Genomic DNA, 27,104 nt, shown 5'->3' on the forward strand with positions numbered 1-27,104 from the left:
TAAGATTTTAAAACTGCATCATTTCACCAATTCTGTCATTTGACAATTAAGATAAAATGCCCAGATTTTGCAGCAGTAAAGCAATGGTGCTTACTCCACTGAAGCTGACAGCAGCTGTGAAAGGACAGACATGCAGAATAACAGGTCCAATAGTTGTCATCGCTGATTCTACACTCCCCAGAGGATGCACTGTTGAGGTTTTCACCAGAGCGCAATCCCAAAGCAGTTAATTGATGAAGACTTCATTTTTAGGTCTTGCTGCAAAAGTCAATCTTATTAAATGCGGTAAATGCGGTGTAACTGCGTATTAACAGTGTTCTCATTTCATAATTACTTGTAAACACCCTCACTGGCCCTGAAAAGCTAACTTTAAATTTGTGCAATGTCAAATATTGGAATGGTGATTTTAAAAAAATCCAGAGTAAGATTAAAAAAAGGATGTTTGATACTTAAAAGGTTTTATTTTAATGAATAATATTTATTTCACTATCTGAAAACGCGAATGAAAGAAATGAATCACTGGTTGTAACTTCCTGGTTTGCTAGCTGTACGAACACTTTGTAACTGGCTTACTGACATCAAGGCTGCTAGATGTCTGGAGATTTCCTAGACTTGGCACCAGATTTAAGCTGTCAGGAAAAGGGAAATCCACACTAGAGATTGCTAGGTCTTTGTGACAGTTTCCTGAGATCAGCAGCAATGACCACCATTCCTGTATTCTGATCGTACAATCCAGCTCAATGTTCCCCTACCTAGAACAGACCCAGTTGGAAATTGTGATTTTACACATCCTAGGGGGCATCGTCTCTCATCATAAGAGCAGCTTGGGGCACAAATACAGTATTAATATACTGGAGGTCCATTAAGTGATGCTCTTGCAAAGTTAGTTGCAGACAGGTGATTTTACCTTGTAATGTTGAATGAATTTTCCTGCTCCTGAAGTACAATAATAATAATAATATTTATTATTGTCACAAGTAGGCTTACATTAACACACAGACCCTAGCGCTGTGAAGCAACAGTGCTAACCACTGTGCTGTCTTGTCCATACTTAATGTGGTGTGTTTTTCCCCCCCGACGTTGCAAGGTGTAGCTACAGAACATCCTAGTCAAGTTGAAGGCTTTTCCTTTTTTCTAAGTAAGCGGGGACGTTTTCTTTTACAATTACTTTTAAGTGCAAAGAAAATTGCTAATGTGACAACCCAACACCTGACGCTGACAAACGAGTTTCAAAAATATATACTTTTATGCTGATCCTCTGACAATGCTGAAGATAGTATTCAATTACTAACTTGGCCTGTCCTTTTCTGACAACTGGTCTAAACTAGTTGAAAAATTGGTCACGGAGCACTAGGAAAGCTTGTAAACCATCAGACATCACATGGCTAAAAAGTGTATTTTGTGGGAAAGAAGATTTTTAAAAATTCCCTCTCCTGATCACTGTCCGGTGATCTTTACTGGAAAATACATGCAAGTGGACCTACCCAAAGTTGAAGTCTGCTACAGATTGGTTTTATTTCTTTGAGCCACTTAAGCAGTTGTTCTGTGCCATTATACATTGTCTGTGTTTTTGAAAGATGAAATCAACTTTGGCGACTCCTCCCAAAAAAAAAAAAAATTTTTTTTTTTTTTTAAAAAAAACTAAAACAGCCACATTACAATTCACCATTAAAAATGAAACTTTTATTGCCAGCGAAAGGAACCATGCTTGACCCTTAGTGACTTCCAGTTAATCTGATATACGGATTCTGTCAAACAGCAGAAACATCATCTCCTGAACTCCTCATTGTGTATTCAACTTGGATCACAAGTAAAAAGCATGCATCTTATTTAACATAATTTTGGACCTATATTCCTATCATGGATCATTTCCTAAACATAAGTTGTGTAGAAATGATGAATGTTATCAATGGCTTTTATTCTTTCCCATTTGTAAGCTCTTGCTGTTGCATTATGCTATGCTGGCTGAAATAGCCGTCAATCATAAATTCTGAAATGTTTGATTCGTTCCTGCAAAAAGACAGTATTTTAACAAATAGGTCAAACAGGTTTCTCCAAGCGGAAAACCCATATGAAGGAAATAATCTTGTCTCATGTCCTGGCTTTGTAAATAACACAATCATGAATTCGGTCATGCAATTTTGTACTGTTATCATTTCACACACTGACCATTTTTTAAAAAAACGTGAAATTTGCAGGGGAGGTCTGCAAATATGAATTGTGCAGTCAATGATTTGACAGGAATTGGTCAACTGTATAATAACTAAATTAGCTATCAGTTTGCACATTAAGTTGCATAAATTTTTTTAAACAATTATTTGCCCGTTAGGCAGAAAAGTTCACTTTTGTTTCCTCCCTTTTACTAATCATTGAAGAGTGCATCATGTGCGGGCAGCACGGTGGCCTAGTGGTTAGCACAACTGCCTCACGGCGCTGAGGTCCCAGGTTCGATCCCGGCTCTGGGTCACTGTCCGTGTAGAGTTTGCACATTCTCCCCGTGTCTGCGTGGGTTTCGCCCCCACAACCCAAAAATGTGCAGAGTAGGTGGATTGGCCAGGCTAAATTGCCCCTTAATTGGAAAAAATAATTGGGTAATCTAAATTTATAAAAAAATAAAAAAAAAGAGTGCATCATGTAATGAAATTCTGGTCTTATCATGCCTGCAGCTAGCTCACGTGATATTTATCTGCCTCACCTCCCTGCAGAATAGTGAAAATATCTCAATTACTTTTCCGTACTGACTGTATTTCATTAAGCAGCAACTGCACAAATTAATTCAAATTGTGGTGGCTGAGACTCCATTCGTTTGCTGGTATTTTCCCTCCAAATGCAATGGTGTTGACTTAGTTGTCTATTGGAGCTGGACAGGAACATCATTATTTGATTTGGCTTTTGAAAGCTGACTGAAATGTACTCGAATTGGAAGGTTTAACACACAATAGGCAAAAATTAAAACTGGATTTTACAAATCAGTTCAAATAAGATGCTATGTCAGGTCATTAAAGCGCATATTTAAAATCCTCCACTTCAGCGAGATGACTAAGAGTAAGGCAATTGGGATACATAATTCTGCTAAGGGCACAATGGGTGACAGCCTGCACTTGCATGAAACAGTAGAGTGTGAACAAATGTCTAGAAAATTCAAATTATAACACTTGCCTTTTGTTGCATACCTAGAGCACATCACTTCTTTCAGTAAAGAATGATGAACCTGTATTTAAAGAGCACCTTTAGTGACCTCGAATGTCACAAAACTTTTCACATCCACTTGTGGAGAGTGAAATGACTGTTTTGAAATCACAAGAGTAACATTTTGACTGTTAACACCATATTATCTGCTGAAAGTGTGGCATAGTATGCCATGCCTCTCTCCATTGTATAGTGAGGCGTGTGTTCAATGACAGATGTATATTTAGTTGTACCCCACTAATGCTATAGCTTTAATAAATTGAATGAAGATTTGTAAAAATTAATATACTTCATATTATGGATTTTCTTGTTTCAACTGATATGCCAGGGCACAATTAAAACCTAATAGAGTGCACCAAATCATTAGGGACAACAAAGGTTCAAAATATCCCTCAACTCTATACTTTTAAACTGGTATGACAAAAGCATGGTGGAGTAACAAAGTCATACACAGAAGTACTGTACTACTAAATTAAATATCAGGTGAAAATGTTTTGACATGAGATAAAGGCATTGATAATCATAGACCAAAACAATTGGCAAACTTGCATTATATAGACTAAGTGCTACAGAAAGCAAATATTTTCCTACAAATCTCCCCAAAAAAGGTTTTAAATATCGATAAAGGCCATTTCATCCAGTTAAAGGATTTGATTACTTGTGGTTCTTGTATTGCCATGGTTAGTACTTCACATCACAATGATTTTGTAATGTTCAACAGGTAGATACAAAATATTGCCAAATAGGCCTGCTTAATGAATGAAATTTAGAGTACCCAATTGTTACTTTTTTTTTTCCAATTAAGGGGCAATTTAGCGTGGCTAATCCACCTACCCTGCACATCTTTGGGGTGAGCCCTACACAGACACGGGGATAATGTGCAAACTCCACACAGACGGTGACCAACGGCCGGGATTGAACAGGGGTCCTAGGCGCCATGAGGCATCAGTGCTAACCACTGCTCCACCCTTTAGTGTATATTTTAATGTGCTGATATCTGTACTATATATTTAGATGGCCACTTTATGGAGGCAACTATTAAAATGGCAATAAAAGATAACTTCAACAAAAGTAACAATACATTTGTGAATAATCACAAAATAATGGGTGCCGGCTCATTGGTCTAGGTATGATTCTTGCTTTGGGCCGGCACGGTAGCACAATGGTTAGCACGGTCGCTTCACAGTGCCAGTGACCCAGGTTCAATTCCCGGCTTGGGTCACTGACTGTGCAGAGTCTGCATGTTCTCGCCACCCGTGTTTGCACGTGTTTCCTCCGGGTGCTCTGGTTTCCTCCCACAAGTCCCGAAAGACTGCTTGCGAGGTGAACTGGACATTCTGAATTCTCCCTCAATGTACCCGAACAGGTGCCGTAGTGTGGCGACGAAGGGATTTTCACAGTAACTTCATTGCAGTGTTAATGTAAGCCTACTTGTGACACTAATAAAGATTATTAATTCTAATTCCATCTATGAATAATGTAATTAAGAACTATAAGAATACTCAGGTTGTTTCAATTTGGCACAGTAAAACAAAAACGTTGTACTGAAAGAATGAAAGATGAATACCATTGATTGAACATAGTTACCATGCTTTCAAGATGATGTTGGCAGGTTATAGTAAAGTACAAGCTAACAAAAGACAGCACCAATTGTTATTAGTGCCTCAACCACAGTTCATTGTTCTCAAATGCAACTGGGTGTTCATATCATTAATAAAAATATATCTTAGCGTGTTTTTGTTGGGGATTGTTAAGGCAGTAATGAGCAAATGAACATTAAAGGAAAAAAATCAACAGCATCCAATGCATTTTAAAAATGTTGTGCTTGGCTGTACTAGAAAAACACTGGATTCAGAAGAGAGAGGACCCCAAAGAATTTCCTGTGAAATTTCAAACAAAAAAAAGCCAAATTATAGAAAGGAAGGTCACCAGCCAAAAACTGAACCAACTTTAAAAAACTACAAGAAAAATATAATGGACTGAATTCAATTACAAATAGGCAATTTGGCCTTTTTGTTTCATTAGATAATGTGATAGATGAAATGCATGTCAAAGCAAATACCGTATGGGAAGGCTCAAATGAGAAGATCCTGGAGGCTTGAGAGAAGCTGCAGCACTGAAGACTGTGATGATGGTCCTGGCACTAGCATAAACATTGTGTAAAAGGAAGAGTGTTTGGTCAACTGGCAAAGGAAATTTCAAAGATTTACTAACCCAAACAAAGCCGAGAACACCGGTTTAAATATTAAAATTGTTTTGGCCTGTGAAGTCTCATAACAAGCGGAATGAAAAAAGCCTTACCTAGGCTATATTAATTGGTTCCACCACCACACATCTCCCCCGTCCCCTCCCCACCAACCCCACAATGCACAGCTGCAAAAGTACTAGTATTTTAGGGGAGTTAAAGCAGAGCTGTTCCACACAAGCCAATCTGCCATATAGAGTAGAACATTGCAAATTCTGAGTTTCTTTTCAGTGCAAGGCAGAATTCCTTCACTTTCAAAATAAATTACTACTTGTAACTACTGAAAAGGCCCACCCCTCCCCCGCTCCCATATACAAATCCAGCCTTTTCTGGTTATGTAACAGACTGGAACTAAACCATTACTTCCTCCCATGCAAAACAAAGACAAAAGATAACTAAAAATGGCCACAATTGTTACTTACCAGGGAGCTGAAGTAATAAAATGTATATGTTCCTCTAGATGAGAATGGGTTAAGTCCTGTGAATGTCACATTAACGCTCAACCACATTAAGCGGTCTTCATTTGACTTAACAGCCATTTTTCACAGTCCCAAATGCTAAGTAGGTTCTGAACCTCCATTTAGCAGCCATTTTGGTCCTTCTGAAGGGTGACCATTTTATACAGGTTCCAGTGCACTAAATATAAAACAGTTGTTTTTCAAGAAATATAGCACTTAATTTAAGGAGACACACACAGCAAAACACGAATCACTTACATTTACATTACATTTTTCAATTTGTTTGTGCCTAAAATTTGCATTACAAATATCTATATGGGGGGGGAAAGAGAAAGAGTGTAAAAGAGAGAAAAACTCTTTGTTTAGAGATAAAGATTTTTTTTTTTTTTAATTCTGCTTACCTGACATTAAAAGTTGATATGTGATATCTGCACTTCCACAAATAAACCACAGGAACTTGCCCCAAGGCAATTTAGCAAGAGGGAACAGCCACAACAATCGTCAGCCATTTTGAGGTTGCAGAGGCACGAGTAGTTAAGATTACTGTAGCTTCCTCTCACCTCAAACAAAACAGTTACTTCTCTATAGAGAACAGATAGAACATGGTTTCCTGCCTGCAGTACCACTGTACAATGATTTACTTTAGCTGGGGTGTGGGTGTGTTATGTTTGACTGTGTGCGCATGTGTGTGTGTGTGTGTGTATATATAAATGTGTGCACAATATTCCTTGCCTGCTACAGTCAGATAGCTGCAAGCGCACAACCACATTAGCAACAACAACAGGACTTACCAGCAGACAGAAAGCTCTGATTGTTGGGTATGCAACTACAGTATAGCAGATGTGTCTGGAGGCGGCCCCTCACTGACGTCAACTGCCTGTCAGTCACACTAGGCAATTAGCAAGCAGGATTCGACTGTGCAAGTTTGCTTGCTGCTTCCTCGGAATCCAGGCCAGAGATTCCAGGCTGCCAGAGCAAGCCAGACGGAACCGGCAGGCACCAGAGGGAGGGGGGGGGGGGAAGGGAAAAAAGACAAAAGGAGCCCCAGTTCAAGAACATATAGAAGGAAATTGCCAGAATGCAAGATCTGTCTCCTAGTCTAAACCCTGAAACCCATTATTTGAATTTATGCCCCACTCAATACACGCGTGACTCCTTTTTCCAGAAGAACTGTAAATCACTCCTTCCCCCCCCAGGCAAAATACATACTCAGGAAACATATTAGTCCTACGTGTAATAAGGTATTTTAGATTTTACTCCACTCATTTTTTTACAGCACTGAAAATATCCAACAACTCAAATTTAAATAATATTAGGCTTTCATTACCATACATCTAAGATTATTTGCTTTATGGAAACTAGAAATGTTCCCTCCTCTTTGTTCCATTTCCTCACTTACTATGTTAAGTACACAGCCAGCAGCACAATCTGCTTTTCATTTCACTGGATTTCACTGGCGAGAAAGATCTAGGTGACTCACGCTCACAGCACCTGCCAGTTATAACACATCTTTGCAATTGTGAAATAAAGAGCAGACTGGTCACCATGCATTATCCTCAATAATCGCATGTGTTTTATATGTGCCATATGGACATATACGCATAGCTCCAACTTGTTTTTTTTTTAATGTTAGTTTTGCTTCAGACCTAGTTATTACTCCAAAAAGGAAATGACTGTATCAAACACCGCACTGTAGCAAACACGACATAGGAGATTCAATGTTACATTGTGAAACTGTAAACCAAATGAGACAGGTATAGAGAACAAAACACCGAACATCAGTGAATAAAATTTGGGAGACATATATTAAGAACTGGAGGGACTTGCAAGGTCAAATGAAGGACAACATTGAAGGACTTGTGACGTTTGCCACTTGCACGCGGTAAATTAACTTTAACCCACTGAAATAATCATGCCAATGCAGCTAAATTGATCATATGCAAAATTCCTTCAGATGATCAAAAATAAATTAATTGGAAAGATTGATTTTTTTGGAGTTTGTGTGGTGGTGGTGGTTGGGGGGGGGGGGGGGGTGGCGGTGCGGGGGCGATAGAGAAATTGCCTGTTAAAATGGATCCCCGTAAGAAAAAACAATGCATACAAAATCATTACTCACGACAGTCTGCAAGAAGTCTTTTTATTCCTTGCCTCCTGGAGGTTATAAAACAGCTTTCCAAACACTGAAAACTGTGATAGAGATATTTTTGCTTCAGGTTTTCTGAGAAAATACCTACTCATGGCTTCACAGCAGCTTTCCCCACCCCTACCAGGAGCAAGAATAGGTAAAATTCAAATCTAGTTTTGAATAGCCCATTAAAGAAAAACAAATTTAAATAGAGGTATGTTAGATGTTCAAACCTAAAAATGTCTAAAAAAACAAGATCCTTCATTATGAAGAACATCACTCTACATTTGTATTACACAATTAGCAGCCCTCTGTACGATACTCTCAGAATATAAGCAGAGCTCCTCCTGCACTTTTTGTGAGTAAGAGACTGGATTAATTAAGAAAAGCAGATCGAGAAAGAAAGTATCTGGAGTTCTAAGAGATCTCTGATCACATGATTCCAGCTGCTGGGCTCCCTGCATAATGGAGGAAGCCAGAGTCCCAGCAGAATTCACAAAATGGCTGCCTTAGCTGCTGTTATTTCAGGAGCTCATGTCAGTGGGAACTGGCCCAAACCACTTTTCAATTTACTCCTGGATTTATTGAGTACTTTGGAAAATCTTGTTCTACCCAAACATTGCTATTCCAAAAACTGGTGTACATTGTTTTTCCATAGTTAAAAACACAAATTGAATGCACTGCATGTGTACTTAACTAACATATTAATTAATTTCCCACAAAATGTCAGGAGATGCCAGAGCAGGATGAGCTCTATATCATTTTGAGGCAGAATTAAAATATTCTGGCTAATATCCATCACTCCATAACAGAGAAATTTTATAAAATAAACTCAGTGTGCCAAGTATCAGCGATTTTAATTGCACTAAAAAAGGTTTTAAAAATCTCCAGTTTACCATTTACTTTTTAAAAATTTTTTAGAGTACCCAATTATTTTTATTCCCCAATTAAGGAACAATTTAACATGGTGAATCCACCTACGCTGCAAATCTTTGGTTGTGGGGGTGAAACGCATGCAGACACTGGGAGAATGTGCAAACTCCACATGGACAGTCACCCAGTGTTGCGACAGAATCCAGGGCCTCAACGCAGTCAGGCAGTAGTGCTAACCGCTGCGCCACCGTGCCGCACCCAGTTTACCATTACAGAAAAAAATTAGGTTCAATTCACTATGGCACAGGTGTTAAACAAGATGCCAAGACAAATGTATTATTTAAATAGTTGTTCTCTTCTCTTGTTCCAGTTACTGAATGCAAATACCAAAATACTCAAACCCAACAAGAGGGATTACAGGAATAACATAAACCCATGAACTCACCCAGAGGCACTAGCAAGTGGAGTTTTCATATGGAATAGCCAAATATTAATCAAAGGGTGTCTTAAAATGAATATAATTAAGATTGAAACAACAGAAGAACTTCTACATCACTATATTGCACCGCCACTTGATTATGTTGAGTAGATACCTTCAGAGTGTACCATTTGTATAATTATTTGAGTGGGGTTGGGCAGCACCGTGGCACAGTGGGTTAGCCCTGCTGCCTCATGGCACCGAGGTCCCAGGTTCGATCCCGGCTCTGGGTCACTGTCTGTGTGGAGTTTGCACACATTCTCCCCGTTTGCGCTTGGGTTTCACCCCCACAACCTAAAAGATGTGCAAGCTAGGTGGATTGGCCATGTTAAATTGCCCCATAATTGGAAAAAATGAATTTGGTCCACTAAATAAATAAATAATTATTTGAGTGGGGTTCAGCCGTAGGGGGTGTTGGCGAAAGAAGGAAAAATATTGAAAAATCCTGGCTTCCAAACAAATGCAGTACAATTTAAAAGACCGCAAAGGCTCCCTACTGTACTATGATCAATAGTTACGGTGCATTTGCATTGCACGAGATCCACATCAGTGTGATTGATTCTAGGAACTTGGGCTTTGTGCAGCAGGCTGCTGAGAATTACCAAGATTGAAGATCAGTCAGCAGGCTGCTGAGAATTAACAAGATTGAAAATCGGTTTCAAAACAGGTTAGCTCACAGGCAGCATGGTGGCGCAGTGGTTAGCACTGCTGCCTCAGAGCTCTGAGGTCTTGGGTTTGATCCCGGGCCACTGTCCATGTGGTTTGCACATTCTCCCAGTGTCTGTGTGGGTCTCACCCCCACAATCCCAAGAAATGTGCACCGTAGGTGAATTTGCCACACTAAATTAAAAATCTTTTAATTGGATACTCTAAATTTATATGAAAAAGAACAGGTTAGCTCAGGAACCACGAACACAGGAATCTTTTCATTCATTTTGGGGACCTCGAGCCATATTTAAAAGCAAATGGAACAGTGGGGGTGGCGGAGAAAGAGACACTGATCCAGTTATTGACCCAGTTTTAAAGCCAATTTGAAGCGTCCCTCATCAACTGGCAAGTCATAATCTGTATGCAGCATCTTCCCCCCCCCCACCACGAAAGGGCATCCTTGCAGCATTTTTCTCTAACAGAGGACTTTTTTCATTCGCAATAGGAACTATTACAACTGGAATTAAAAGTTGTACTGCTGAAGCCATGCAACCTAAACAGATGAAAATAAATTATAATCCACAGCATGGAAACCAGCCATTGAGACCAACTAGTAAATGCCAGTGATGATGCTGCAACCAACTCTCTGCTCGCTCGGTAAACGCCAATGTCGGTGCTGCAGCCAAGAAGTCTCTGCCCACCCTAGTTACCCCCAAACCATTTATTCTTTCTTGTTCATCGATGAGTCAAAACTCCCCATAATATTCAAAACATTCAAGTAGCAGCAGGTTCCATGTTCTCCACACAAGTCCACAACAAATCTTGCTAAATTCTCTATTTGTTTTTGTTTTGTGATTTATAGTTCTGAACACATCCACAAAAGGAAAGGTTTCTCCATATCTACCTCATTGCATTGTTTCAAAATTTCACCCCTAGCCAAGCTGTTCCATTACAACTACAACACAGACAATGTGGAAAGTTGCCCAGTTGTGCCCTGTACACAAGAAACAGGACAAATCCAGCCCAGCCAATTACGGCCCTCTCAGTCTACTCTCCATCATCAGCAAAGTGATGGAAGAAGTCATCAACAGTGCTATCAAGTGGCACTTACTCAGCAATAACCTGCTCACCAATGCTCAGTTTGGGTTCCGCTGGGGTCACTCAGCTCCTGACCACATTTCAGCCTTGGTTCAAACATGGATACAGAGCTGAATGCTAAGAGGTGAGTTGAGAGCGACTGCCCTTGACATCAAGGCAGCATCTAACAGAGTATGGCATCAATGAACCCTAGCTAAACTGTAGTCAATGGAAATCAGGGGAGGAAACTCTCCACTGGTTGGAGTCATACCTGGCACAGAAGAAGATGGTTGTGGTGGTTGGAGATCAATCATCTCAACACCAGGACATCACTTGAGGAGTTCATCAGGGTAGTGTCCCAGGCCCAACCATCTCCAGCTGCTTAATCAGTGACCTCCCTTCCATCAGAAGGTCAGAAGTGGGGATATTTGACTGCACAATGTTCAGCAGCATTTGCGACTCCTCAGATAATTAAGCAGTCCATGTCCAAATGCAGCAAGGTCTGGACAATATCAATGCTTGGGCTGACAAGTGGCAAGTTACATTCATGCCGCACAAGTGCCAGGCAATGACCATCTCCTACAAGAGAAGATCTAACCATCGCCCTTTGATATTCAATAGCTGAATCCCCCACAATCAACATCCTGGGGGTTACCATTGAGCATCGCCTACAAGAGAGGATCTAACCACCCCATGATGTTCAATGGCATTACTATCACTGAATCCCCACAATCGACATCCTGAGGGTTACCGTTGATCAGAAACTGAACTGGGCCAGCCACATTAATACTGTGGCTACCAGGGCAGGTCAAAAACTAGGAATCCTACAATGGATAGACCCCTCCAAAGCCTGTCCACCATCTACAAAGCACAAGTCAGGAGTGTGATGGAATAATCTCCATTTGCCTGGATGAGTGCAGCTCCAACAACACTCAAGAAGCTCAACACCATCCCGGTCAAAGCAGCCCGCTTGATTCCTCCTTCTTCCACAAACATTCAAACCCTCCACCACTAACAAATAGTGACAACCATGTGTACCATCTACGGGATGCACTGCAGTAACTCACCAAGGTTTCTCAGACAACACCTTCCAAACCCACAAAAACTACCATCTAAAAGGACAAAAGCATTAGATACCTGGGAACCCCACCACCTGGAGTCCCACTACCACCCTGACTTGAAAATATATCGCCACGCCTTCACTGTCGCTAAGGCAACATCCTGGAACTCTCTCACTAACAGTATAGTGGGCGTCCCTACACCTCAAGGACTGCAGCGGTTCAAGAAGGCAATTCACCGCCTTCTGAAGGGCAACTAGGGATGGGCAATAAATGCTGGCCTAACCAACGATGCCCACATCCTGTAAATGAATTTTTTTTAAAAGACATCTGCCAGGACTCCTTAAGTCATCTCTTTTCCAGATGGTGGGAGGGGGAAAGGAGGGAGAGGGAAAACAAATATCATCTTAATTCTCGCCATCTCTTTGTAGATCTGGTCTGCAATTCTGTTTCCGTTGCCTCACTGCCCTATTTTGTAGCATGGAGACCAGACTGCACACAAATATTCCAAGTTTAGATTAACCAACCAAGATTCTGTACAAGTTTACTTCCTTACTTTTGAATTCTATTCTTGTAGAAAGGAACTCTAGTATTTTGCTTGGACTATGAACTAGCAACAAGTGTTGATACTTTTAGCGAATTTTGATCTGCATTTCCAGATTTCTTCTATCCCCTTTATTTTTGTCTTCTGAAGAATAACCACTCTCGTTATTCCTCATATCAAAATGAACCACCTCGCACTTCTTTTTGAATTTAATTACCATTTATCCACCCACTCTCAAATCCATATATGTATTTCTGTATATTGGTGTAGTCCACATTAACCATATACACTTCTTTGACATCACTCCAAGTTCAATGCCATATATGCATCATTTGCGTACATAGATCATACATACAGTACAGAGGGAGGCCATTCAGCCCATCGAGTCTGCACCGATCCACTTAATGCTGAAACTATCCCTGCAGAACACTAATAAAAGCAAAATGCTAGGAATTGACGAGAAACATTGGGCAGGATTTACCGGCTGTTCACGGCGGCGCACGAGTTTCCCTGCAACGAGGAGCGCTGTCACTGGGAAGTCCCGTTGACAATGGCGCTGGCAGGCCGCCTCCGAAAAACACGCGGCAGGATCGTCGGTAAAGCCCGCCCACCAACACTGTTTTTCTCTCCACAGATTTTGTATTACCTATTTCCAGCATTTTCTGTTTTTAATCCCAGTAAACCACCACTTCCAATCAATCCAAGAAGCTTCCATTAACACTAAATTGGTTTTCAATTTTGTAGCCATCTTTCAAACCCATCTTCTAACTGGGTCCTGACTCCACATGCACTGGACAAATAAAATAGTAAGCCATTCAGACCACAGTTCAATAGTGGTCTGCACTTCATTTACTTCTACCCTGTCCCAATTCAGTTTGAGCTATTACTGGCACTGGCAGTCCAACATTTTAGCGAAAACAAGGATCAGTAGTGGTTCCCACTTCCAATCACTAGCCACTATCTTCCTGAAAGAATACAGGTTCGGATATGGTTGAGCAACAGCGTATGCTGTTTGACTTTGATAAACAACTGTCACATCCGCAGAGGTACTGGAGGGCAGCTTGCACCAGAACGATTTAAGGCAACTCACTGCTGGAGTACGAGGAGAGTTGAGGAAAAACTCGCACAAGTTCCTGCTTATGACTGCTGTCCAATGACCACTGTTGCAAAATGTAAAACGCGTGGATACTGAACAAAACAGAATTATATTTATTAGTCTCCTGGAATTCAATAAAGCAAGATAAAGTCACCATTGTCCCAGATGATTATAGGCTGCTTCCTCCTTTTGAGGGGAGAGCTGACTGGTGGTGATTTAACCCGAGGATCACCACACTTCAGGCGAGGGACAAGGTTGAGAAGGCGGGCATTCATGAATACCTCAAGGAATTAAATAGTCTACTACTTAACTGACCCAATTCTCAGTTGGTGAACAACTTGTCCCAGTTGCGAATTAGTACTTGGTTAAATGTTACAAGTCTGCTGGCATTCCTCGGACCACAACCAACAATCACCATTAAACAAGGGTGGGAATTGCAGTGAACAATATTGTATCAAAGGATTCTCAAATTAAGGCTCACAAAACTCAGTCTGGTCTTGGTTACTTCCACTGGCTCATTAGTTTATTTTTAAACCCCTCTCTTGGCTCCTGCAGTGGTTTTTTTTCTTCCAAAGTACAACTGTAATACTGGAAAAAGTCCTTGTGTTGAAATAGTGCTTGATTGCAACTCAGAAGGACTGGGCATGTATTAAATTAATTATTTGCAAGAAGATTTGGTAACCATTATATAAAATCAGAGAAATTGTTCAAAAGTACGATGAATGACCAGTTAACTTATCTTCTGGTTATTTTTGACACTGTACTTGTGTTACCCAGGATACCGGGATAACTACCTGTGTTCCAAAAGAGGCCACTTAATTTCAAGTTCACCTATCAAAACCATCGGACATACCCATAACCGTCACAGCTTCCAAAGCCAGATCGGCTTACCTGAAAAGATGAACCCTCGGAAGGCGATGGGTCGGGATGGGGTCGCTGGTCGTGCACTCCGATCCCGGGCAGACCTCTTCAACCTCTCCCTACTCTGTTCAGAGGTCCTCACCTGCTTCAAAAAGTCCACCATCATACCGGTGCCAAAGAACCAGGCTACTGGTGGCCTTGTCATCGATCGTAATGAAGTGCTTCAAGAGATTGGTCATGAGGCACATCAACTCCATACTCCCAGAATGCCCAGATCCACTGCAATTCGCATCCCGCTGCACCTGGTCCACAGCAGATGCCATCTCCCTTGCCCTACATTCATGCCTGGAGCATCCCGACAACAAAGACTCCTACATCAGACTCCTCTTTATTGACTAAAGCTCTGCCTTCAACACCATGATCCCAATCAAGCTCATATCAAAGCTCCAAAACTTAAGACTTGGCTCCTCACTCTGCAACTGGATCCTCAACTTTCTGACCCATAGACCACAATCAGTAAGAATAAACAACAATATCGCCTCCATGATAGTCATCAATACTGGGGCCCCGCAAGGCTGTGCAGTTAACCTTCTACTATACCCACATACACCCACAAATGCGTGATAAAATTTGGCTCCAACTCCATCTACAAGTTTGTTGACGACACGACCATAGTGGGTCGGATCTCGAACAACGATGAGTCAGAATACAGGAGGGAGATATAGAACCTCGTGGAGTGGTGTAACAGCAATAATCTCTCCCTCAATGCCATCAAAACTAAAGAGACTTCAAGAAGCAAAGTATTGTGCACACCCCTGTCTGCATCAACAGGGCCGAGGTGGAGATGGTTAACAGCTTCAAATTCCTAGGTGTGCACACCACCAGAAATCTGACCCGGTCCACCCATGTCGATGCTACTCCCAAAAAAGCACAACAGTACCTATGTTTCCTCAGGAAACTACGGAATTTCCATGTCCACATTGACTCTTACCAATTTTACAGGAGCACCATAGAAAGCATCCCATGTGGCTGCAACACAGCCTGGTATGGCAACTGTTCGGCCCAAGCCCGCAAGAAACTTCAGAGAGTCGTGAACACCGCCCAGTCCATCACACAAATCCGCGTCCCATCCATCTGGCACGTTTCCTGGTTCTACTTTGGTACTCTATCTACACCTCCCGCAGCCTTGAGAAAGCAGGCAGCATAATCAAAGACCCCTCCCACCCGGTTTACTCTTCTAACTTCTTCCATCGGGCAGTAGATACAAAAGTCTGAGTACACGCACAAACAGATTCAAAAACAGCTGCTTTCCCACTGTTACCAGACTCCTAAATGACACTCTTATGGAACAATCTGATTAATACTGGACTCCCTGTATGCTTCACCCGATGCTGGTGTCTAGGTATTTACATTGCGTACCTTGTGTTGCCCTATTATGTATTTTCTTTTCATGTACTAAATGATCTGTTTGAGCTGCATGCAGAAAAATGCTTTTCACTGTCACTCGGTACACATGACAATAAACAAATCAAATCCAATCTAAATGACTGGAACAAAAGTGAATCACTCAACAATGCAGCACTTCCTTAGCACTGCAGCCAGCCTCCCTCTGGTGCTCAAGGCCTGAAGTATGGCTTCAAATAAACAAACTTTTGACTCACAGAAGCGGGGATATCAACTGATGCCGTGGAATGAGCAGGAGGGCTTTGGAAAATGGATATAGACGAGTGCATAAATCTACAGAATATCCTTCATCAATAAATGTGAAAAGAACACATCCAAAAACCTCACTTTCTGAACCTCAAGTGCTACCAAGAAATGCAGAATTCACTTCTAAACAGTTCAATCATGTCCTTCGTCCTTCATTTGTTGGCTACACTCCATTCAACACCATGGGAAAGTAACCAGAAAACGACCATCCAGCCAACGCAGCTCACTCCATCATCAAGTGTACGATTAACTATTTGCTTACCAAGACTCCAATCACCCTTCATAATCAAAGGATTTCAAACTGCTGCATAAAATCAGGTCTAACCTGTTGAAACACCAGTAAACCATCAGCAGATAATCCTGAAGATTGTGGCGATAAATTAAAATAGCAGGACAGGACTTCCTTTCCCAGATTTCAGTCAAGGTTTGAATATTCAAGTTATTCCCCGTAGCAGAGCAATTAGCTTTCAGAGCTTTTGGAAGCATCTCCACGTGAAACTTCTAAAAATTATTGCACGATAATTTTCAACCAAGTGTTTTTGTTACGAGTGTTCAAGGATAGCCCCATGAACTAATTTCATACCACAAGTCAAATCAAAAGTAATTCTGCAGTGCTTGCAGCATTTGTGCATCACAAAGAAAACCTCAAGCAACTAAAATGGGAGGAATTTGGGGTGGTTGGGAAACTCCCCAAGTAGGCAAACTATTTAATTTGGATAGGAAGGATTAGGATACAGAAAATTCACTACCTTGCCCCCAAGGTTAGAACAGCCATTTCTCTACTGTGATGAAAAACTGTTACATTGGGAACATCTGGTACTTTAATGTTGCAATAAGTGTTACAATTTTCTTTTTAAAAAAGGGGGTGGGGGGATCTCAGTGGAATCACTAACCTAATGATACTCCGACAGAGACTACGGTGGCTATCCTGGGGAACAACTACTACGACAAATATCACCTCTGTCAGTTATATTTGAAGGAAAGCTATCACCATCAGAATTTCAGCTGCGAAACGGTCAGCTTGTTTGGGGATACATGCCTTTTGCAGGGTAACATTCAAGCCTTTGGAGTTTTGGGCACTCCGTTTCAGCTCGTCACCACCTTTGGACATAATGGACTTATCCTACATGTGACCTAAATTGCAACAGAATATTCACCACCGATTATCATCAGGCAACCTTGGAAGAAAGTAACATTTAACTTTGTATCCACTATAACATATGTGGACTTTGAATTGATTGTTTAATTGAAATACAAAAATAAGTGGAAATAATTTTCATGAGGTTATTTGGTGATCTCTGTTCTTTATTTGTTGATTCCCAATGTGGATTGTAGTCGGCTGTGTGGAGTTACAGTGCTGTTGCAGGAATTTTCATTGAACAGGCGACTGACTATAGGAAATTCTTAACCAAAACAATTTAAAAAAACAGTAGTCATTCTAAATTTGTTTGATTCGATAAACTTCTGAATCATTGATAATTACATTACAGTAACGATGTAAGAGTGATGGGTTCAGAGCATAGTTAGTGAAACAGCATGTTGGACTAAGTGTGTTTTTCTGCATTGGTAGTGCATGAATGCATATTGTAATAGCAACTGCTAACAATTGCTTTCATTATACAGCTCTTTATAAGGAAGGAACAAGATCAGCATTATGCCTCCTCCACAGTAATCCATCCAAAACTGATCGTTGGAAAAGTCATGTCATATAATGTATTTCAAGGGTATTGTGGACATTGTGGATTTGAGATCATTGTGCCTTAATAATCAACCGTACACAAAACAAGTGTCAACAATGCTGGTTCTCCACCAGACGTTGTTGCGCTCCTTCTTGTAAACATATAAACAGCAACTGCAGTTAATTCCATGGCATGAATTGGGGGGCGGGGGAGAGAAACAGAGGGTGGAAGGATATATAATTATAATAATCTTTATTAGTGTCACAAGTAAGCTTACATTAACACTGAAATAGATTGCTGTGAAAATCTATCAGGTAACCTTATGTTCATTCCTTCATTCTGCTGAAATCAGGCCCTTTTTCTGGAGTGCATGCTCGTTTTTTTTTGCCCAAAATAACAGTAACCAACACTTCCCAAGTTCTGATAAAAGGTCATGCATGGTTAACGGTTTTTCTCTCCAAAGGTGCTGCCAGACAAGCTGACTATTGCCAGCAAGTTCGGTTTTATTTGCAGGACTTTACCTGTTTTATTATTAGAGAAGTAAGGTTTGGAGACCAGGAAGGAAGCTTTGTTTGTGGAAGCTGAACTTGGTCACGCATACAAAAAAGAAATATTCAAACTTTGAAAGAAAGTAGAGGTGAGCCATAGAGGATCATCCCCAGAGCCGAGTCTGGGTTGTAAAGAAATGCTGCAGAAATTTGGTTCTTGTGACGAAGGACACAGGGAGGTAATAATAGTATGTTAAGTAATTTAAAACTGTATGGGAGAGGTCACAGGCTAAAAAAAAACTGTGAAGCAGTAAATTGTTGACTGATATAAACGTACGGTATGGAGAGATAAAGTGAACTTGGAAATCAATTAAGAACCAACTGGGTGCACTGGACACTTTAGGCTCATTCTCAGTGGATGAATCATGAGCCAAAATTGTTTTCCTCACTTGTGATCTCAAATAATTTTAATTTTAAAAATAAATCAATGTAGAGGTGAGCTTCAATTGTTGCCAGATTGGCTGAATTTTTTTCTAGAATTCATAGAATCCCTAGTGTAGGAGGCCACTCGGCCCATTGAGTATGCACCAACCCTCCAAAAGAGCGTACTTTCTAGCCCCACGCTCCCTCCCTATCCCCATAACCCAGCCTAACTGTTGGGCAGTAAACGGGTGATTTAACATGGTCAACCTGCACATCTTTTGATTGTAGGAGGAAATTGGAGCTCCCAGAGGAAAATCTACAGACATGGGGAGAACTTGCAAACTCCACATAGACAGTGAGCCAAAGTCAGAATCAAATCCGCGTCCCTGGTGCTAGAACAATGAGGCATCAGTGCTAGTCACTGTTACCTCAATGATCCCATATAATCTACGAGGTCTTAAACTATACATTTTAAAAAGGCCAACTAGTTCCCTCCAATTGTAGAAACAGAAGACACTAGGCAAGAGAATTTGCTTCCATGGCAGCACAGTGGCGCAGTGGTTAGAACTGCAGTATCACAGCGCTGAGGTCCCAGGTTCGATCCCGGTTCTGGGTCACTGTCTGTGTGGCATTTGCACATTCTCCCTATGTTTCACCCCCACAACCCAAAGATGTGCAGGGCAGGTGGATTGAACACGCTAAATTGCCCCTCAATTGGATACTCAATTGAGTACTCTAAATTTATAAAAAGAGAATTTGTTTCCATGATTTTCTGAAACTCAAACAAAATTAATGAGTGGGAAGCTTGACCTATGTGCACATCCAAACAAAATACAACAGGTCTTCCACATCACATGAGAGAGTGAAAGCTTGCATGATTACAGGTTCCAAATGATAGCAGAGAGCCAGGTTAATGTCCACTTGGAGCCAAAATGAAAAATACTCCCTAATCTACCCCACGACCACGCTTTCATATGAACCAGAACATCACAGTGCTTCTTTCAGGAGATTTCCTCCACAATTCAGCAAGAAAATAGTGACAACAAAAAGATTGATGCAAAACTCAGCAAGTATTCATAATCAAGGAGCATTTCCAATTTGCTAGTAAATCAAACGGCATTGGACCGTAGTGTTAATTGTATCATGGGCAATCTTTAGGTTTTCCTAGAATTTACCAAAATGGATTCTAGCTTTTCAAAATAGCTTGCACAGATCAATGGTTGATGCCCCAAATATGGCCATTCACTCTTGTGCAGAAATTTAATGCCGCACAGTTCAAAGTGCCAAAGCATCAGACAATCTGGTCAAGCAGATCTCAACATGACTCAACTCCTTCACATGAATCCAAGTAAACTGCGAGGAAAACAAGCGATGGGAAAGCATGCAGAGTGTTCAATCAAAATCTTCAGGTTTTGTGCAGAATCCCATATTAATGGGCAGGAAGCCACTCTACAAGCAACAATTTTTAAAATATTCATTCATACGATGGGGGGGTATTGTAGGCAAGGTCAACATGTATTGCTCATCCTCGATTTCTCTAAAGGTCAGGTTCTTGAACCACTGAAGTTCATCTGCTGTAAGTAGACCTACAGTGCTGTTAGGAGGTAATTCCAGGATTTTGACTCGGTGCCATAGTTCCAGGAAGGATAGTGCATGGCTTGTGAGGAGAACGTGCAGCTGGTGCTCCCATGTGAGTTTGCAAAATACTTTTGAAGAGGCCTTGATGAGATGCTACAGTGAATTTTGTAATTAGTGCAAACTTCTACCACTATGCAATGATAGAGGCAATGATTAACACGTTTGATCATGTGGGCTGCCTTTGTTCCAGATGATAGAGCTTCTGGAATGTTGTTGGAGCTACCTAATCCAGTCAAGTGGAAAGTATTCGATCACACTCGTGACTTGTGCATTCTGGATGGCAGACAGGCTTTGGAGGAGTCAGGTGATGAGTCACATGCCAATTAATTTCCACCTTCGGACCCACTTTTGTAGCCACAGTAATTATATGGCTGGTCCAGTTCAGTTTCTGGCCGATGATAATCTCCAACTGACAGTGGGCCATTAAACATCATGGGTATATGTTTAGATTCTCCCTTGCTGGAGGTGGGTTATGTCCTGGCACGAATGCTGGTTGCCACTTATCAGCCCAAACATCATCCAGATCTTCTTGATGCATGCTTCAGTATCTGGAGTGGTTGCAAATGATACTAAATACTGAAGTCAGCAAACATCACTATTTCTGACTTTATGATGGAGCGATCATTGATGAAGTAGCAGAAAATGGTTGAGCCTAGGACATTCTCCTGAGGAACCCCTGCAGCGATGTCCCGAGGTTGAGATGATTGAACTAAGAACCACATCCTTTGTGCTTGGTATGACTCGAACGAGTGGAAAGTCGGCCCTCCTGATTCCAATTTACTTGGGCTCGTTAATGCCACACTTGCTGCCTTGATGTCAAGTGCTGTCATTCTGACCTCACTTCTTCAATAAAGCTCTTTTGGCCATGTTTGTTAACTAACTATGGAAGCTGCTAATGCTTGCAGCAAATCTGTCAAATGAATAGAACCACATCTGATTGCAAGCAGGTGCCCTTCAAGGAGAAATCTTATGTCAACATAATTGGAATTTTCCTCCATTGATTACAATAGGCACATGTTCCAGCCATTTGATGGGTGATCCCATTCCCTTGATGCTGTAAACTGACTCAAGCCAGGTTTTCAGATATGTATAAAATGCAGTTCTTATTTGTTTACAAAGCCTGTCATTGTTGGCACGCAAAAGTCTGACCAAACAACTTGAACTTATATTGTATTTTAATATTGCGAAATATCGCAAGGTACTGTAGAGGAGCATTATCAAACAATTTGTGCCACTGAGCTACATTCAGAGATTTTGGTGCATGTAACCAAAAGACTGGTCAAAGAGTTGAGGAACATCTTTAAGGTGGAGGAGTTTAAGAAGGAAATTACAGATCTTATGGCCCATGCAGCTGATTTTCATACCGGTCATTTGGTCAGTGTACTTTCAACCCTTCTACAGCTGTAGTCAGTAAATCAATTGCAGTCAGGAAATCAATTGCTAAGTGCAGCAGAAGCCTCACTAACAGTACACAGCCAGACTGGGTAGCTGCAAATCAATCTGGGTACACATCATCCACCTTGTGTCTGGAGGAAAGAAAAGATGTTGGATGTAGTCTTCTACCTCACCCATTTATTTAAAATCATTTTTAACGAAAGGAGAAGTCTCTTAGAGCACAAACTTGGCATATTTCACCTAGTATTTGGAGACCAGTAGTTAGATACCATATAAACAATTTTTCAATTGCATGTCTTTAAGATATTACTGCAACAGCCGAGGGGTACTTTTCACTAATGCAACTGTAAATAGTAGGCACGTTCACAAGGTCAATAATGGATTTCTTGTTCATCGCTGGGTGCATAACAATCCTGGCTTTCACTTCAAAGCCCTCCACGCTACCAAATCTCATGGAGCCTGAAGATCTTTCTATTCTGTATCTTCTTTCTCAAAGATGGAAAAAATTGATTGCTATTGTGATTAGCCAATTGATTAGGCTGATTGACACGTTCATTAAATTTCTGCTCGCAGCTGATGCATCAACCAATAACCATGCCAGTACCATTAAAGCCCAATGGAAAAAAATCCTGCCTGGGCCAATGCCATAAGGGCAGTCATTTTAATGTATAATTTAGAATACACAATTACTTTTCCCAACTAAGGGTCAACTTAGCATGGCCAATTCACCTCCCCTGCACATCTTTTTGGGCTGTGGGGGTGAGACCCACGCAGACACTGGGAGAATGTGCAAAGTCCTCATGGACAGTGGACCCAGGGCTGAGATCGAACCTGGGTCCTCGATGCAGTGAGGCTGCAGTGCTAACCACTGTGCCACCGTGGGGCAGCAGTCATTTTTAAAAAGCTACCCACAAGCCACAACTGGGGCATGGGAATCAAATGAAAACATGTATTCCTACTCAGGAAAAATATAGGTTTACAGTGTTTCTGATGCTTCATTGCACCCAGTGGCTTGGACATCATGGTGCAGTTTTGACGGGGCAGTGGAGACTTCCTGTGAAAAAGCGATGTAAACATCTGAATGATAATCATTAACAAGAATATTCTGGTCATTTTACAGAAACCACATTATCTGACACGGAGTCACTTTACATAATAATTGGAGATCTCCCACCCCACAAAATGCCTCCAAACATGCAAGCTCATACATGCAAGAGAATATGCACATCAGGTTAAGAAAAGATCAAGCGATGTCCGTGTGGGAAATTGAACAGGGCGCATAATACAAAATGACAAGAACCCTAGATAACTTCCATTCACCCCCCTCAAACTAGAGACCTGGAACCGCCATAAAAGAATGAGCGCTTACTCTCTTACCATTACTTTGTTGTTGTTTTATCTTTAAAAAAGGTTGTTTCACCTTCCATATTGTTGAATATTTCAGTAATTCATTTCCCCCACTTTGAAAAAATAATCTTCAAACAGTAGCAATGCTGAAATAGTTGCCACTGATGCTCTTTCGCAAGCAGATGGGAGCAGTATGAATTTTGAACATCAGGTAAACAAAATTGAAATTTCTTACATAATAAACATTCCGTATCTGCAACGTGCAAAAGCATTAGGTTTGCCTTTAGTCCAGCAGCCTTCAACGTCACTTTTCTGGACCAATTCTACAAATTTCCAGATTTACTGAATTCATTGTGACAATCGCCTTGGTGTTAGTCTGAAGTATATCAATACAAAGAAACACTTACAAATCTAGGCTCCGTTAAGTTATAATTTAGAACTTTTATTAAAGTGTATTTTGAACACCTCATTTTAAAAATTGTTTTCTGTGAACATGGTCAGAGTATCCAAAAGCAAAAATACTACAGATGGTGGAAATCTAAAATAAAAAAAAAACAGAAAATGTTAGAAATGCTCAGCCAGCTCGCTTTTGCAGAGGAAAAAGTTTATATTTCAGGTGAACCAAAATATTAACAAAACAACACTCAATAAAGGCAAAATATTGCAGATGCTATCGATCTGAAACAAACTTTAAGTGCGAGAAAAACTCAGCAGGTCTGGCAGCATTTGTGAAGAAAATGGGAGTTAATGTTCAGTTCAATAGGACTCTTCTTCAGAACTGAAGCAAAACTGAAGAAATGTGATGGGGTTTATATTCTTGAAAAAAAAAAGTGGGCCAGGTAGAGCAAAAAGGAAAGCCAGGGATTGGCAGCAGAGGTGATTAAATGAGTGAAAATTAAATCTCTCCTACCTACCTTCTTTTTTGTTCTTCCTGACCCTCCCTCTTTTTCAACGGAATAAAAGCCATCCATCACATTTTACCTTTCTTCAGTTCTAGAGTCATATTCATAGTCAAGAGAATATTCAATCCAGCTTGCAAAATGTTCAACCAAAACATAAACTGTTAGAAACAATCACTACTTAATTATGTTCTGAAAACAGACAGGAATGCATTTTAAAGGGTCAGCTGTCAGACCTACCCACGCAACCCCAAGACAAAAGATCAATATATTTTTCAATAATCAAGATAATTAACAGATTTCTGAACAATGTAGTACGGTCGAGTTAAGGTAGAAGATCATCCATGATCTGTCTGAATAGCAGAGAAGGCTTGAAGGGCCGAATGGGCTTTACCTGCCACAATCATTTTGCGCACTTCGTAATAGTTAATTTTCCCAGATGTGAACTCATTTGCATACTTCTGCATTTTCTACTCGTTTCAGATCAATGGTGTTAAGCTTTTTTTCCGTTTACAATGCAAACCCTTTTCATAGAATTTACAGTGCAGGAGGCCATTTTGTCTGGTTTACACAAACAGGAGGACAGCGGTGCAGTAACATATGACATATATTCCCCACACAATGCTAAATTCCCACTCTTGAACACAGCTTTGGAGGAAGCACTGATCAGAACTGCAGCCATATCCCTTTCCCACCCCAGAGATGTCCCTTCCGTACAACTCCCAGAGGAGCTTTGAGAAAGGACTTGGAGCCTGTAGTTCAATGACGTTAGTCACAGTAACAGATGGGGAAGTACTTCATTTGTCATCAGAGATAGGATCCGAAGGAGAAAATTTGACAGAAATTCACAAAACAAGGATTAAAAATCTACAACAGCAACAACTATTCAATACTACATCAAGAGAACTAAATGTAGTGTCACTTCGTCACAGATGTGCACAATATCAAGTCACAGTACATGTACAATGAAAAATAAACAATCTAGGTGCAGATGTTAGATTATTTATCAACAAGATAGGTAAGATATTTTTTAATGGTTTTATTTTTCACAAAAAATACACAAAAGGACTATGCAACTCGGAGGTCATCTCTCAGCTGACCCATGGCAGAATCGTGCAAACAAATTACTGTTCCCTTTTTGTACAAGCATACAGGTTTCCAGTTCGATCAGAATTTTCAGATGCATCGCAAATCGAGCTACTGAGTGAGGGATAACCAGAGATTAGGTTAAATGTTCCTCTGACATTTATTACACATGATGTGGAGATGCCGGCATTGGACTGGGGTGAGCACAGTAAGAAGTCTTACAACACCAGGTTAAAGTCCAACAGGTTTGTTTCAAACACGAGCTTTCGGAGCACTGCTCCTTCCTCAGGTGAAGGAGCCTGCGGAAGGAGAAGTGCTCCAAAAGCTCGTGTTCGAAACAAAGCTGTTGGACTTTAACCTGGTGTTGTAAGATTTATTACACAGACAGCAAGAGCACTGAGCTGGCCCCCCACTCAGTTGCATGTTAATATTCAAAATTACACAATCAGCACCGATGCATTACTCAAAATCAAACGAAACCGTGCCACAGAAAAAGAAAAATCAGCATTAAAATCAGGAGTGCCACTTTCCCCACACATGCATGTACATATGTGTGCAGGGAAGCGGGGCGGCAACTTGCAACACTCTAGAAGCCAAACATGCATGCATGAAGAATCCTACAGCAATGCAGCAGCTGAAGTTGCTGCTGGAGCTCCTGTGCTGTCACCTCAGCATGAAATTACAGGCTGAGAAAAAAGAGTTGGAGGGGGGAGAAGCTGGGCAAGAAAAAAAAATGCACCCACATGATTTAATGCAAAAAAAAATGTCAGGCTGGAGGGAGGGGGGGGGGGGAGTAAACTTTTTTTGCGCGGGGGGGGGGGGGGGGGGAAGAAAAAGAGATCAATAAACCAGATTAGATCTTACCTTAACCTGAAGTTTCCAGCGAAGTTTCCACAATAAAGGGGGAGGTCAAGGTGTTTCCCTCCCCCCCTCACCTCCCCCGCAAACGCCACGGGTTTTATTGAGTGTGTGGCGCGCGCGTGTTTTGCGCGGAATGGCCGGGGCTGGGGAGCGTCGCGCGCACGCGCAGTCGCACGGGTGGTCTCGTGCAGCAGCCATGCAGCTCCAGTGCGGCGCGCCGCCGCGGGGCTGCCCGGGCCCGCCCCGCAGGGGCAGGGGCGGGGCCTGCCCGGCAACACAAGCAGAGAAAGGGAGGAAAAAAAAACCCCGATCGATGCCGAGCTGAGGGATAAATTTGAAATGATCCGCTTACCTTCCCGAGGCGTCAGAGCGTCCCTTCATCAGGAGTTCCTTTGTTTATTTTATTTTTTTACCTCCCCTCCCTCTAACGCCGCCGTTTATCCGCAAATATTTCACGCCCCTTCTATCAAAATGGCGGCCGCGCGTGGAGTGTATGCAGATCGAGCCAAAAAATAAAACGCATCTTCTCTCCCCCACCTTCCGACTTGGCCCTGTGATTTTATTTCATTTTTTTTTGCGGGGCGAGGGGATGCTGAAAACACCGCGCGCGATTAATTATTCTTTTGAAAACCGTCGAAGGAGCCCCTCCCCCACCCTCCCTTGAGCGAGTGGAAGGCGATCGCTCTCCCCGAGCGCGCCGCAGGGGAGGGGGGGGGGCGGGGCGCGACGGCTGACTCCCCGCGCGCCAACGGTTAATATGCAGATGACAGAACGTGCGCCTGCATCTCATTAGGGAGCCGGCCGGCCGCCCCGCCAATGGGGAGCCGGCGCGCGGGCTGGGCATGCAGATCGCCGGCGCCGATATGCAAATACCCGGCCCGGCTCGCCCGCAGCCCAACAATGGAGGGCGGGACGAGGGGAGGGGC

The 27,104-nt window shown here is 41.6% G+C and overlaps 1 protein-coding gene across 4 annotated transcripts in view; it reads right to left on the bottom strand.

Annotated features, from left to right (window-relative positions):
* LOC119956569 (activating transcription factor 7-interacting protein 1-like) overlaps positions 1-26,875 on the bottom strand; it is a 204,871-nt gene extending 177,996 nt beyond the window's left edge. The window contains exons 1-2 of one of the 4 annotated variants that reach the window (XM_038783879.1): positions 5,857-6,038; positions 5,252-5,332 (exon numbers count right to left, since the gene is read on the bottom strand). The gene's annotated coding sequence lies outside the window, so the exon portion shown is untranslated. Of the gene's footprint in view, positions 1-5,251; positions 5,333-5,856; positions 6,039-6,683; positions 6,707-26,181; positions 26,311-26,530 lie in introns of those variants that run through there. The other 3 variants (XM_038783877.1, XM_038783876.1, XM_038783880.1) reach the window with 3 other exon arrangements.
* Positions 26,876-27,104: the final 229 nt, after the last annotated feature.

The sequence above is a fragment of the Scyliorhinus canicula genome, chromosome 23, assembly GCF_902713615.1.
Source record: "Scyliorhinus canicula chromosome 23, sScyCan1.1, whole genome shotgun sequence".
NCBI lineage: Eukaryota > Metazoa > Chordata > Chondrichthyes > Carcharhiniformes > Scyliorhinidae > Scyliorhinus > Scyliorhinus canicula.